The sequence below is a fragment of the Bubalus kerabau genome, chromosome 11, assembly GCF_029407905.1.
Source record: "Bubalus kerabau isolate K-KA32 ecotype Philippines breed swamp buffalo chromosome 11, PCC_UOA_SB_1v2, whole genome shotgun sequence".
Classification (NCBI taxonomy): Eukaryota; Metazoa; Chordata; class Mammalia; order Artiodactyla; family Bovidae; genus Bubalus; species Bubalus kerabau.
This window is the reverse complement of record NC_073634.1, coordinates 70,902,928-70,917,172: the sequence shown is the minus strand read 5'-3', so window position 1 is coordinate 70,917,172 and position 14,245 is coordinate 70,902,928. Positions and strand designations below refer to the sequence as shown.

At 43.7% G+C, this 14,245-nt stretch overlaps 1 protein-coding gene across 3 annotated transcripts in view; it reads right to left on the bottom strand.

Annotated features, from left to right (window-relative positions):
* Positions 1 to 6,258, bottom strand: part of ANXA4 (annexin A4) — an 81,334-nt gene extending 75,076 nt beyond the window's left edge. Inside the window, exon 1 of one of the 3 annotated variants that reach the window (XM_055540542.1) lies at positions 6,014 to 6,258. The gene's annotated coding sequence lies outside the window, so the exon portion shown is untranslated. Of the gene's footprint in view, positions 1 to 5,339; positions 5,598 to 6,013 lie in introns of those variants that run through there. The other 2 variants (XM_055540544.1, XM_055540543.1) reach the window with 2 other exon arrangements.
* Between the last annotated feature and the right edge of the window lie 7,987 nt (positions 6,259 to 14,245).

The following is a 14,245-nucleotide window of genomic DNA, read 5'->3' as shown; positions in this document are numbered from 1 at the left end:
ATGCAGGAGACCCCAGTTCAATTTCTGGCTTGGGAAGTTCCCCTGGAGAAAGGATAGGCTACCCACTCCAGTATTCTTGGGCTTCTCTGATGGCTCGGACAGAAAAGAATCCGCCTGCAATGCGGGAGATCTGGGTTTGATCCCCGGGTTGGGAAGATTCAATGGAGGAGGGCATGGCAACCCACTCTAGTATTCTTGCCTGGAGAATCCCATGAACAGAGGAGCCTGGCAGGCAGCAGTTTATGGAGTCGCAAAAAGTCAGACATGACTGAGCAGCTAAGCACAGAAGGCATGACTCAAGTGTCCAGAGCTATGGCTTCAAAAGGATCCTAATTAGTACAGAGGGTAAGGCAGCTGGCATGGTATCTTGGGAAAAGCTTTTAAACTTTAGCAGGCACAAAAATCCCCTGGAGAGTGTTTAGAAATACGGATCTGGGGGATGTCAGACTCTAGAGCTTGAGTCAGTAAATCTTGGGTGGGGCTCAGAGACCTTACTCAATTAAGTTTCAACAATGCAGTCCTGGTTATTCTCACACCCAGCTCTGAGCCCTGACTCTCAAATAGGTGGTCTCTGCATGAGACCCCTTGTTTCAAAACTGCCGCTTGCTGTGTGTGCAGGCACTCATCGTCTTCACTTAAACATTTGAGGGCTTCCTTGGTGGCTCAGTGGTAAAGAATCCGCCTGCCAATGCAGGAGACCCAGATTCGATCCCAGATCTGGGAAGATCCCACATGCTGAGGAACAATGAAGCCCATGCACCACAACTACTAAACCTGTGCTCTAGAGCCTGAGGGCCGAACTAATGAAGCCTCAACTACTGAAGCCCGCAGGCCCTAGAGCCCGTCTCTGCATCAAGAGAAGCCACCACAATGAGAACCCCATGCTTCGCAACTAGAGAGTAGCCCCACTCTTTTCAACTACAGAAACGCCCACACAGCAACGAAGACCCAGCACAGCCAAAAATAACAAATAAATAACTGTAAAAAAAGCTTATTTTGCTCCTATCAGGTACTAGGCATTGTGAAAGAAACAAAGTTGAAGATGATTTTGCTCTCAAGAAGCATGAAAGCCAGTAAGAGAAACAAAACTAGTATGTAACCAATCCAATGACAAAGCAGCACTGGGCAGCTATTAACATTAGAACTTCAAGGAAGGGAGAGACTACAGACTAAGTAATCCCACCTCACTTCCCCCACCCAAGAGAGTCAGAGATTTCATTTGATTAAGGCTCAGATAGGATTTTAACAGCCAAGAGTCCATAGGCAAAGACAGTAAAAATGAGGCTTTCTCTCTGATTATGACTGATATGACTTATTTGGAAAACAGAATATCTGACCTTTGAGCAATACAGGTTTGAACTTCCCCAGGACAACTTATACCTGAGTTTTTTTCACTAAATGCTACTGCACCACTACACCTTCCACAGTTGGTTGAATCTGCAGATGTAGATCCCAAGATATCCAGGATCAAAGGATAAGGCAGTAGGGAAGTAGGAAGTGTAAAGTGATACGTGGATTTTTCAACTGGGCAGGAAATGCATTAAGAGTCAAATGCATTAAGTTCGGAGTTTGGCTGGTTTAAGGATATGATGGGAGTGGAGACAAAGAATGGAACAATCATTTTTTAAAATGGGTCATTTGGACCTCTGTGCTTCCAGCGCAGAGGGAGTGGGTTCAACCCATGATCGGGGAACTCCAATGACAAATGCTGTGCAGTATGGTAAAAAAAGAAAGAGAAACTTTTTCAGCAAGTGGATCATTCTGTAGGGCTCAGAGGTTGGAATAAATTTTCTAGGCCATGAAAAATCACACATGCACTCAGCGCACACCTTTGGTGAGCACTCACTAGGCAATGGGCCAGAGGAATGGGGCTCTGTGGTCCTGATCTCAGAGGAGCTCAAAGCTGAGAGGAGGGCACAAGTCTGTAATCAAGAAAAAATAAAGCGTGGTGGGGGGATCACAGGGAGACAAGGGCACACAGAGGAGGACCCTCACCCAGATTACATCCAAGACAAACCTTGAAGAGTTGGCCTGGTGTAGGACAGGGAAGCTGGGAGTCTTGTTTCTCCAAGGCTGAATCTCTGCCTTGATTTCCTTCCTGGTACCCAGAGTTTCCTTTTTATTTACAAACATCTATCACAAAACTGGCGGCTTCCCAGGTGGCGCCAGTGGTAAAGAACCCACCTGCCAATGCAGGAGGCATAGGAGATGCAGGTTCGATCCCTGGGTTGGAAAGATCCTCTGGAGGAGGGCATGGCAACCCACTCCAGTATTTTTGCCTAGAGAATCCCATGAACAGAGGAGCCTTGTGGGCTACGGTCCACGGAGTCACAAAGAGCTGGACAGGACTGAAGCGATGTAGAATGCATGCACACTAGCATTATCATATAACATTGCTAAACACAGAAGCAGATGCAGGAGAAAATAGGAATTTATAACTTAGGCCAGCAACTCATACTATGGGATCCCTGGAATCTCTAAGACCTAACTCCCAATAATTGGTCCTGTCTCCCAAGGGCCCACAGAATGACATTAATTTCTGAGGGCCCTCAAGCTCTGGCCTCTGGACTAGCCCTGCTCTGGCTGAATGGCTCTCCTCCATGCCTGTGCAAAAACCCTTCTTCTCCTATTCCCACCTCCAAGATCATTCTCATTCCCCCTTCAAGAAGCCTTCTCTGACCACCCATGATGGGGTTCGGTGCACCTCTTCAGTTCTATGGCAGGCCAGGCACAGTGCATTGAAGTGCATTCACTTCTCATGCAGTCCTATGAGTTTTTAATTGTTGATTTGCTTGTTTATCTCCCTAAGGATGGGGTCTCGGTATTTTACCCTTGAATATATAGCATCTGTCACATTGTATAATAAATAAATGAACCTTTATCCATTTGGTGGGGGCCACTGACATTCTGCCCACCAACTGAAGGCCCTTCCATGCGCATGTCCAACCATATCTTTCAGATAAATTCCTAATATTCAAATGGATGGAACACAAGTCAATGGATTTTAAAATTTTGAGAAACACACTGCCAAATTTCAGGGCAATTCTTAACACAGTGTCTAGGCATTTGACTGATCTCAAGCATCTTGAACATTTAAGACAAATTCTTCAAAGGTGGTGGTTCAGGTTCCCACAGCAAAGCTCTCTGTCCAGTTCAAACATAACTGAATAAGTTATTCCCAATAAAACCAACACAACAGGCAGATTCCTGGGTCCCACCCTGTTATACTGCATCAGAACGCTGGGGGCAAAAATCTGTATACTGTGCAAGCTTCCAGGGGGATGCACCCAAAGTTGGGAGACAATGGCTTTAGAAGTCATCTTAGTTTAGCCTTCTCCCCTTCCCAGTTCCATGAGAAAGGGGCTGTGGGGCTTCTGCCCAGATATCTCTGGTGACAGAGCTCCTGCCAACTCCAAACCCATCCAGCCTGTGGGTTTCAAAAGTCATTTCCTTAAATTTAACCAGAACCTACCATCCAAAACACTCCTGCCCAGCTCTTCCCAGGGCCACAAAGAGTGAGCTGATTCCCTTATTCACAAGCCAAGCCCCTCCTGAATCCAAGGCCATTAACCTGTATTCCCATACTACTGCCAGCTCCAGTTCTTCCCACCATAGTTTACATATCCGCTTGACCAGAAGAAAAATGAAAAGGAAAAGAAAAACATTTGGTCAAGATTAGTTTATAAACCAGGAAGCTAAAAATCCAAATGCCAAATCACTCTGAACCAAGCACTGACAGAGCCACAGTAAGGCAGGGAGGCTAAGGGAACAGGCTTTAGTACCATTGTGTGTGTGTGTGTGCACACACGCACACATGCATGCTCAGTTGTGTCCAACTCTTTGCAACCGTATGGACGGTAGCCCACCAGGCGCCTCTGCCCATGGGATTTTTCAAGCCAGAAAACTAGAGTGGGTTGCCATTGCCTCCTCCAGGGGATCTTCCAGACCCAGGGATTGAACCCAAGTCTCCTGTATCTCCTGTATTAGCAGGTGGATTCTTTACCACTGTGCCATCTGGGAAGCCAGTATCCAGCAGCTGGATTTAAATCTTTTTGCAAGGAGTCCAACCCTTGTACCACCACTTGGAGCCCTGGGATCTCTTCTGTAAAACAAGTTTAATAATCCTGCCTCAGGTTGGGAAAAAAAAAAAAAAAGATTAAATGAGGGGACTTCCCTAATGGTCCACTGGTTAAGAATTTGTCTTCCAATGCAGGGGCACAGGTTTGATGCCTGGTTGGCGAAGTAAGATCCCACATGCTGCAGGGCAACTAAACCTGTGCGTTGCAAGGTTGAGCCCGAGCGCCACAACAAAAGGCCACGCATGTTGTGATGAAGATCCTACATGCCACAACTAGCATGCTGTTCAAAGTCCTTCCAGGGAAGACACCGCAGCATCTACCAAACTGCCTCCATAAGTAGCCCTCATTGCAGTGAAAGCAAACTCCCAAAGGTTACGTTTGGGCCAACTCACAGCCCAAAGTCCAAACAAAAATTTTAGAAGTTTATTCTTTTATATAAAGAAAGTATTTAAATTTTGAATCCTACCACAAAATATACTTGTAATTGTTTTAGTATAAAAAGCGTTTTTATCCTCAAATGTCTGGATAAAATTGGACAACCAAGGAAAATCTACCCTCTCCTTTATTCTGAATCATCAGGTACTCCTTGGCACAACATCTGTTACTCGAGTGCCTCCCCTCACCTCCATCTCCCTTGGAGAAGAGCAGGCTTGGTCTATCAGCAGATGAGCAAGGGCTGGGAAAACAGATGAGCTGCAGATATGAGAAATGGGCCACAACAGTTCGAAAGACCAGGCGGTCATCCCCTTCAGACACTGAGGACTGGCCTGCTTGAACCTGACTACACATGTTACTCTCTAAAAAGCTTTCAGACAAAAAATATCCTTAACCAAATGCAAGCATATCTAGGAAGGAAATTCACAGCATTTTTGACCCAGTAGTTGTGTGTATGTCTGCCTGCGTTTGCACTCATGTGTGTATCCCCGAAGCAAAACAAATCTGATCTAAGCTGAGGGAGGCAGCCTGGCCTTGATCAGAAAGGACCCTGGGAAGTCAGCCGGTCCTCGCCGTCTAAGGATACCCATTTCCTCATTCCTGCCCACTTCCTCTGTTGCTTGCTCTTCCACCTCTGTCATCTGAGAATTCCATGGCAACTAAAGAGCTAGAGCTTCCCCATCAACAGTTACTTGCAATATAAGGAGAAGGCGGAGGGTTCTAGAATTGATGGGCAATGGGACGCATCATTTTAGACGGGGAGGGGGGGGGCGGAGAATCCTATTCATTCTTTCCACTGTCACCTGAAGAGAGGCAGATACTCACTTTTCCTGAAAGCTGTGGGTTACTCAGGTCTCACACTCTCCCAACAGCTTACACAAGACTTTCATCAATTTGGGAAGCACTTACAGTTGGGCAGATTGTTGAAAAGCAATAACCTCTTTGGTTCCAGAGTCTCCAGCTGGTCAAAGCCACGACCATAGAGTAAGACTGGGCCATTCGCAGGCTCAGTTCATGGATCTCACAATAATAACAGATTCCCATGTGCCAGGCATTGTACTGAAGCCATTAGGTCCACAAGGAGAGAAAGAGTAAGAGACCAGGATAAAGGAGTAAGTTTCTTAAAAGGAGTAAATAAAGAATTAAAAAAGCAAAACGTGGGTGTTAGAGTCAGTTCCAGGGAATATTACTCAATCCTTTCTTTGTAACTCCTAAATCCAGCACAGCGCTTGGCACATGAACTCGATAAATAACTGCAGTGACCTCTGACATTCTAAGCTCCACACAGTGCTCCGGAGGTCCTTCTGCAAGGGGCGGCTGGATACGGGCGGTGTCTGCCTCCCGCTCGCCCACCCGGAGCGAGTCCCGGCCGGCTCCACCCTGTGCCGTCGCCAGCACCTCCGCCTGGGCGCGGCGCCCGACCGGCCACCCCCGCGAGGCCCTCCAGAGCTGCCGCACCCCTTCTGGAGACCAGGACCACCGGCCCGGGGCCCCCTTACCCCAGAGGCCGAGATGGGACGGCGCCCGTTCTCTGCTGCCACGGAGATCACACCCGGGCAGGGCCGGGCAGCGGGTCTTATCCCGGACGGACCCGCCCCGCTTCGGGGTGGAGACTGAGCCCAAGTTCCTGGTTGTCCCTCTTCTCACGAGACCGGAAAGTCCTCCGCGGGCGAAGCGCACCTGGAGTCCGGGGAGCCAGGGATGACGCTTCAGGCCTCGTCCCCCGCCGGGATCCCAGATCGCCTGCCCCGCCCGGGTTCCCGCGAGTCGGAGCAGTGGGACTCTCAGATCGCGGGTGCCCGGGCGCCCCTGCACTCCAGGAGGCTCGCGCCCTGCTCCCACCGCGGCCGGGATTGCCGCTCAGAGTCAAAGCTTCCTCCCCGGGACATTGCACTTTCTAACGCGAAGTGGAAAGTGGAACGGCCCATTTACATTCCCGCGAATCTCCCAGTCGTTCCACTTCTCCCTTGAAAAAAACCGAGTTCCCTTTCTTGGGGAAACTTTTGGGAATGGGAGTTTGGGGCAGTTCCAGAGCTTTCTCTCTTTACCCGTAAATTACCGGGGTTCGCTGCTGGTCCGTAGCTCCCAGGTTCGGCCTTGAAGGCGAGCTCCCTACCCCTTGTTATACAGTGTTGTATGTTAGTATCTGCCTCTCCTACAGGACTCGAGCCTCTTGAAGACACTAACTGTATCTACGTGGTCATTGCACACACACCCAGTACCATGCTGGTTCATGGCAGGTACTCAGTGAATGCTTGCAAAATGAACCCATTGGGTATATAAGTAAATTCGGACTTTTATTTAACAGAAGGTAGGAAGCTTTGGAGAGTGTGTTTTATATCCAACAGATAAAGTGACTGTTAGCACCCTTATAGCTGTAGAGGTAACGATAAATTATTTCCTTAAGATGCAGCTACAGAGGGTGACTTAATATGGTTAAAGGCATGGGTTTTGGAACCAGACTGATTTGGATTCCGCCGCCTTTTTTCTGCTTGATATTCTGAAGTTTCTGAACTTCAGTTTATGAACTAACGTGGAAGAAACTAAATTAACAAGACAAACAGTGGAAAAAGAATGAAAAAAGATTAATTCCTTTTCTCAGAGGGATTAGAAAGACTACTTATTCCTTAAAAAGTAAAAAATAAAAGGTTAGAAATTGAGCAGATGCAGCCTGCCAAGATCACCTTTACTAGGCAGGTGTACCCAGCTCACAGCGGCCCTTTTCTGTTCCATGACTGCCCTCCTCCCGGGTTGGGAAGCCACAGCCAGTGCTGACTTTATAGGATACCAAAGGCCAAGAACTGATCAATGAGAGCCTTCCTATTCCAGAGCTCCCATGGGCTTAGCCTGAGGCTAAATTTCTGCAGAAACCACTCCTGTGTTGTTTTTTCCTTTATGCAATCCTGTATGACTCACAGGTTTTCCTGAGAATATCCCCTCACTAAAGCACTTACACAAGAATCTATATCTTGGGCTTTGCTTCTAGGCCACTTGAGCTTCAAGTATTTTATTTAATTAAAAAAATTTATGAGTATTTAAAAATTAGTATAATCATTGAAATTAAAGACTCAAAGAAGCCTTTAAATTAAGGATAGCAGGGGACTTCACTGGTGGTCCAGTGGCTAAGACTCCACACTCCCAATGCAGGAGCTAGATCCTCTAGATCCCACATGCCCACTCCAACCCCCTCCTCCTACCCCTTCCCACATCCCCTAACTTCCCATTGCAAGTAAAATCCACATGGCACAATGAAGAGCTGGAGTGTCGCAACTAAGACCCAGCATTGTCAAATAAAGTAACTGATTAAAGATAGAATGAGCACATGCATTGCCACCTCTTGAAATCTGACACAAGCAATAGTAGATTTTTTTAAAAGAATGAACTAGTGCCATTTGTACCAACATGAATGGACCTAGAGATTATCATACTAATAATCAGAAAGAGAAGTCAGAAAGAGAAAGACAGATATAATAGAATATCACTTATATGTGAAATCTAAAATATAAATGAACATAGCTAAAAAACAGAAAACAGACTCATGGTTAGAGAACAGACTCTTGGCTGTCAAGTGGAAAGAGGGTGGGCGAGGGAAGGATTGGGAGTTCGGAATTAGGAGATTCGAACTATTAGATGTAAATAAGATGGATAAACAACAAGGTCCTACTATATAGCACAAGGGACTATATTCAATATCCTGTCTGTAATAAACCATAATGGAAACAATATGAAAAAGAATATGCATATGTATAACTGAATCACTTTGCTGTTCAACAGAAATTAACACAACATTGTAAGTCAAATGTACTTAAATCATTTTTTTAAAATAGTAGATTTAAGAAAACTCACAAAAACAAAAGAGGGAAAATAATTAAATTTTGTAAACTGGAAAGCAGATACTGCAGGTAATAATTGACTTAGCAGACCCGAGAAAACTGACTCCTAAGCCAGGAGTAGGGAAAGCCAAGAAGCAACATGATTTTATAGATTTACCCAGGATAACCCAGGTATTGCTGCACCAGGTCCTTCTAAAAGTAGGTATGTAATTAAGAAAAAAAACAGGAGGATTTTCCTAAGTACATACTGGAAGCAATGAATCTCCTCCACATACTTCCCAATATGACACAGTTGCCACTGCTCTCTCCCACTTGGGTGGAAAATTGGAAACATTCTCTGGAGGGATAAAGCAGAGGATCTCTGGAATGGGGCATACAAGGTATAGTCAAGATGTTCTGGTTATCTAAGGCTGACCAATAAACTACACAGATTTTGATGACTAAAATCGATGGCCATTTTCTTACATCTCATGATTTTGTAGGTCTGAATTTGGACAGGCCTTGGCAGTTCCTCTGTTTCATGTGACATCAACAGAAGTCACTTGGCCTCACATGAGTCAGAATAGTTATTATCAAAAAGACAACAAGTAACAGTGAGGATGTGAAGAAAAGGGAACTTGTGCACAGTGGGTGGGAATGTAAATTGGTGCAGCCACTATAGAAAACAGCATGGAGATTCCCCCCAAAATTAAAAATAGAACCACCGTATGATCCAGCAATTCCACCTCTGGCTAATTATCCAAAGGAAACAAAAGCACTAATTAGAAAAGATATATTCACCTCTATGCTCCTTGCAGCACTATTTATACTAGCCAAGATATGAAAGCAACCCAAGTACCCATCAAGAGATAAATGAATAAATTATATATATATATATATATATGTATGTATACACACGTACACATGGGCTTTCCAGTTGGTGCAGTGGAAAAGAATACATCTGCCAATGCAGGAGACATAAGAGATACAGGTTCAATCATTGGGTGTCAGGAAAATCCCATGGAGAAGAAAACAGCAACCCACTCCAGTATTCTTGCCTGGGAAATCCCATGGACAGAGGAGCCTGGTAGGCTATAGTCCATGGAGTCACAAAGAGTTGGACATGACGGAGTGCACACACACGCACACGCACACACACACACACACATACATATTTATATAAGATTTCATTCACATGTGGACTCTAAAAGACAAAACAAATGAACAAAGATAACCAAACAAAAACAGAGCCATAGATACAGAGAACAAACAGCTGTTTGCAGTGGGGGAAGGAGTGGGGGAAGGAGAGAAGTGGATGAGGGAGGTTGCTGCTGCTGCTGCTGCTAAGTCGCTTCAGTCGTGTCCGACTCTGTGCGACCCCATACATGGCAGCCCACTAGGCTCCGCCATCCCTGGGATTCTCCAGGCAAGAACACCGGAGTGGGTTGCCATTTCCTTCTCCAATGCATGAAAGTGAAAGATGAAAGTGAAGTCGCTCAGTTGTGTCCTACTCTTAGCGACTCCATGGACTGCAGCCTACCAGGCTCCTCCATCCATGGGATTTTCCAAGCAAGAGTACTGGAGTGGGGTGCCATTGCCTTCTCCAATGAGGGAGGTTAAGAGGTACAAATATTCAGTTACAAAATAAGTGAGTCACAGGTATGAAGTGAGTCGCATTGTGGGGAATACAATCAATAATATGTAATATATTTTTATGGTGACAGAGGACAGCTAGGCTTATCATGGCAATCATTTTGAAATGTATAGAAATATTAAATCATTATGTTATGTACCAGGAACTCTTATATAAATGTGTGTGTGTACATGTGTATATGTGTGTGTGTGTGTGTGTATATATATATATATGTGTGTATGTGTGTGTGTGTTTAAAATATACACCAGACAAGACTTTTTAGAAAGCTCACTTGGTAGTATTCAGCTGGCAGATGGGCCAGTCTGAAGGATTCACTCACATGTCTGGCACCATGGCAAGATGAACTGGAAGGCTGATCTCAGCTGGCACTGTCCATCAAAACACATACACATGCCCTCTCCACATGGCAATATCAGGATGGTCAGATTTCCTACGGAGGTTCAGGGCAAGGTACCCAAAAAGGATACTCCCAGAAATCCAAGCAAAAGTTACTGGGCTTCTTATTACCTAGGCTGGGCAGCTCTTGAATGTTATGTCTATTGCATTCTATAGCTCATGGAAGTCACTAAGGCCAGCCCAGATTCAAAGAAAGGGAATTAGGTTTCATCCCTGAATGGGGGATTAGCAAAAAAAATTGTACCCACCTTTAATCTACCACACAAGGATAGGGGAATGGTACTGAAATTGAAGATCTATCGATACATGAAACCTAACATAATGAATATTGAGCTGCTCAGTATTCTTCCTTCACTTGACTCCTACAACACTGGCAACCAAGATGAAGAGTTTGAAATATTCTTCTCTGGAGAAGAGTGAAGACCTAAGAGACTGTCATCAGTTATTTAATGAAAACTGCAGCTACCCTTCAGTAAATTCACCGTCGTCGAACCCTACTCCTTATACAGGCATACAGAGCTTCCAGGGAGCTTTTTATTTTAATTTAAATTTTTTGATTTTTATTTTTCTTCTAGCTTTATTAAGGTATAATTGAAATACAACACTGTATAAGTTTAAGGTGCACAGCATAATGATTTGACTCACATCCATCATAAAATGATTACCACAATAAGTTAATGAGGATCCATCATCTCATACAGATACAAAAGTAAAGAAATAGAAAAAAATGCTTTGTGTGATGAGCATTCTTAGGTTTACTCTCAACGACTGTCGTGTGTAACACATATCAGTGTTGACTATATTCATCTTATTGTAGATTACATCCCTAGTACTTATCTATCTTATAACTGGAAGTCTGCAGTACCTTTTGACTGCCTTCATCCACTTATTTCTACCAACCCACCTCCAAACTCTGGTACCCACAGATTTGATTGTTTTTTCTGTGAGTTTGTATCCTTTTTTGTTTTTGAAATATAACTGACCTCCAACACTATGTTAGTTCCTATTACAAAATGCAGTGATTTTTCTGTAAATATCAAAATGATCACCATAAGCCTAGCTATGATACATTGTAGTACAAAGATATTACTTAGATATTGACTATATTCTGCACAGTTTCATACCTGTGACTCATTTATTTTGCAACTGGAAGTCTGTTCCTTTTAATCTCCCTCATCTGTTTCTTTCCAGCCCCATTTCCTCTGGTGACCACTTGTTTGTTCTCTATAATTCTGTTTCCATTTTGCTATGTTTGTTCATTTGTTTTGCTTTTTTAGATTCCAAATATAAGTGAAATCATACCGTACTTGTCTTTCTCTGTCTGACTTATTTCACTTTAACACAGTACCCTCTAGGTCCATCCATGTTAAAAATGGAAAATTTTCATTCTTTTGTTTTTTCCAGGTAGCATTTTACACCTCAGTCTTAGGGTTGCTGGATAAAATACAGGATACTTAGTCCCTTAGGATACTTGACTGCAAGGAAATCAAACCAGTCCATCCTAAAGGAAATCAGTCCTGAATATTCATTGGAAGGATGGATGCTGAAGCTGAAGCTCCAATACTTTGGCCACCTGATGCGAAGAACTAACTCACTGGAAAAGACCGTGATGCTGGGGAAGATTGAAGGTAGGAGGAGAAGGGGATGACCGAGGATGAGATTGTTGGATGGCATCACCAGCTGGATGGACATGAGTTTGAGCAAGATCCGGCAGTTGGTGATGGACAGGGAAGCCTGGCGTACTGCAGTCCATGGGGTCGCAAAGAGTCGGACACGACTGAGTGACTGAACTGAACTGACTTAAAGTGGAATTTCAAATAAACAGCAAAGGATTTTTTATTAAATTACAAAATACTTAAATAAGTATGCCCTAAATATTGCATGAGATATATTTATACTAAAAATTATTTATTGTTTATCTAAAATTCAAAGTTAACTAAGTGTCCTGTTTTGTTTTGCTAAGTTTGACACTATTCAATAAGAGCAAACAGTCAAACGGCATCAGAATTTAAGGGAAGGATCTCATATGAAACAGAACAGGAAAAAAGAAACTTGGAAGAAGCAGATATAGGGAGAGATGAAAATTTTGAAAAATCTTTCATTGATCTCCTTTGAGAAATAAAAATAGAATAGAAATAGAATAGATTCTCTGAAAAATGAACACTCAGAGAACCAAATAGAAGTCAAGTTAAAAATATAGCAAAAATTTAAAACTTGGTAAAATAGTAGAAAGATGGGGCTTTCCTGATGGCTCAGATGATAAAGAATCTGCCTGCAGTACAGGAGATCCAGGTTCAATCCCTGGGGTGGGAAGGTCTCTTGGAGAAGAAAATGGCTACCTACTTCAACATTCTTGCCTGGAGAATTCCATGGACAGAGGAGACTGGCAGTCTGCAATCCATGGGGTTGCAAAGAGTCAGACATGACTGGTTGACTAAACACTTTTACTTTCACAACACAAGGTTGAAGAAATGTCCAAAATGTAAAGACAGAAGGCAAAAAGAAGAGAAGGATGTAAGAAAGGATAAGAAAATTCAAAAGCCAGCCCAGGATTCCTGGGAAACAGAGGGGAAGAAATCAATTAACTATTAATAATTTAATCATATATATTTAGAACTGAAGAGCATGATTTTCCACATTGAAAGTGCTCACTGACTGCAGCAAAATGTACAAAACCACACCCACACCTAGGCACACCATGACAAAATTTCACAAGACTGGGAACATTGAATGCTGCTGCTGCTGCAAAGTCGCTTCAGTCGTGTCTGACTCTGTGCGACCCCATTGACGGCAGCCCACCAGGCTCCACTATCCTTGGGATTCTCCAGGCAAGAACACTGGAGTGGGTTGTCATTTCCTTCTCCAATGCATGAAAATGAAAAGTGAAAGGGAAGTCACTGAGTCCTGTCTGACTCTTCGCGACCCCATGGACTGCAGCCCACCAGGCTCCTCCGTCCATGGGACTTTCCAGGCAAGAGTACTGGAGTGGGGTGCCATTGCCTTCTCCGGGGTACATTGAGTAGATCTTTCCAAAGGGAAAAATGAAGTTGTGTACAAAGGATCAAGAACCAGAATGGCATCAGATTTCTCCCTAGCAACACATGAAACTGGAAGACAATGGAATAATGTATTTGCAGTTCTGGGAGAAAATTTCTTCCAGTATAGATTCTTTGCCCAGCCAAACTATCAGTCAAGTGTGGGGGTAAATAAAGATATTTTCAGACATGTAAGATATTTTAAAAATTTTCATTTCCCAAGAAACTTTTCTTAAAAAGCTTTCAGATGACATGTTCCAACAAAACAAGGAGATAAACCAAGAATTTTTTTTTTAATAAATAGCAGAATGGGCAATTGAAAATTGAATGGCAGGGAAGGGCAGTTAGTTAACACGATAGTTTTTGAGTCTCATTTTCTTAAATTGTAGAGTATTAGCTAACATTTATATAAGCACTTACCATTGCAGGCAGATTCTTTACTCATCCGAGCTACCAGGGAAGCCCTTAGATATAATGTTTTAGCTTGCATGGAGTGTCAGTATTACTATGGATGGCATACAGTCATTTACAAAATTGTATTAAACTTCCTGTGGCCGGTTGCATTTTTCAAAATCGGTTGAAATAATATATTCAGTCTCTTGTGCTCTTCCAACCCCACCCTCCTTACCTAGTCAAAAGATGGCATCTTTGTTTCTATTCTTTGGACCTGAGTGGACTTCTTGGGTGAGCTTCTATAACTGCACAAGAAAGTAATGCTTTTGAAGCTGGCTCTTAAAAATTGATACAGCTTCCATCTAGTTCCCTTACTCAGAGCATATGCCTGCGGACCCCTGAGGTACAGGTGCCCCGAAGTCACCATGCTGTGGAGACCAC